This window comes from Sinocyclocheilus grahami, unplaced genomic scaffold, assembly GCF_001515645.1.
Source record: "Sinocyclocheilus grahami isolate Dianchi unplaced genomic scaffold, SAMN03320097.WGS_v1.1 scaffold907.1, whole genome shotgun sequence".
Lineage (NCBI taxonomy): Eukaryota > Metazoa > Chordata > Actinopteri > Cypriniformes > Cyprinidae > Sinocyclocheilus > Sinocyclocheilus grahami.
In genome coordinates, this window is record NW_015506086.1 from 464521 (window position 1) to 465331 (window position 811).

The 811-nt window shown below is 39.2% G+C and overlaps 1 long non-coding RNA gene across 1 annotated transcript in view; it reads left to right on the forward strand.

Moving 5' to 3' along the window:
- Nucleotides 1-190: 190 nt before the first annotated feature.
- Nucleotides 191-811, forward strand: part of LOC107564070 (uncharacterized) — a 36524-nt gene continuing 35903 nt past the window's right edge. The window contains exon 1 of the long non-coding RNA XR_001606180.1: nt 191-239. This is a non-coding gene — a long non-coding RNA (uncharacterized lncRNA). The remainder of the gene's footprint in view (nt 240-811) is intronic.

Genomic DNA, 811 nt, shown 5'->3' on the forward strand with positions numbered 1-811 from the left:
TTTTTTTTTTTTTTTTTAATATTTGGCATTTTTAAAAAAAATGGCAAAAGAGATATTAAACAATGCAGCTTTCTTCAAGTGTAAGTAACAAGCCATTTAAACGAATTAAAAAAGTCGAAACTGCCTGGCTTCCCCGCAAATCTTATTTTTCTTTTGTTTAGATTTCCTAGTGCTCATGCTTATGGACCGTCCTACTTACACATGTGTGGTGACAGCCTGGTACTGCTGTGTGCATCCAGGTGAATGTTTTCAGCTCCACTCTTTTGTTGTCCATTGTGCATGTGTGCAGAAAAGTGAATGTGTGTGTCTGTGTGTGTGTGTGTGCAAGTTTGGAGGAGGCCACAGCTGCATCGTTGAACCGCTCAGTGCAAGATTCCTCTCAGGCTCATTTGACACTCGATTAGCTCACACCTGAGCAAGGCCTCTGCCCATACATCAGCCCACACCCCGACAGCACACACACCTGCGGACAGCGATAGGCACAGTCAGCAACACGCAAATGCTGGCTCTCATTGGTCAAAAGCTGGTAGCTGCTAAAAACGTTATTTCCAAATCTGGAACTTTAGTTTTCTCTGATTTAACCTTAATGTTCTGGTGAGAATGACTTGACTTTGTTTCTTCTCTCTAACTTGTTTTTTCCATAGCATTTGTTAATCTAGATTAATGCTTCTTTCTAAATAATAATAATAAGATAATAAATTATATTCACTTTAATTCTGATTCTGGCAAAATATCAGTGCTGGTACTACTAGATTTTACTACTGCATTTGACACTGTCGATCATAACATACTTCTAGAGAGCCTGGAAAAC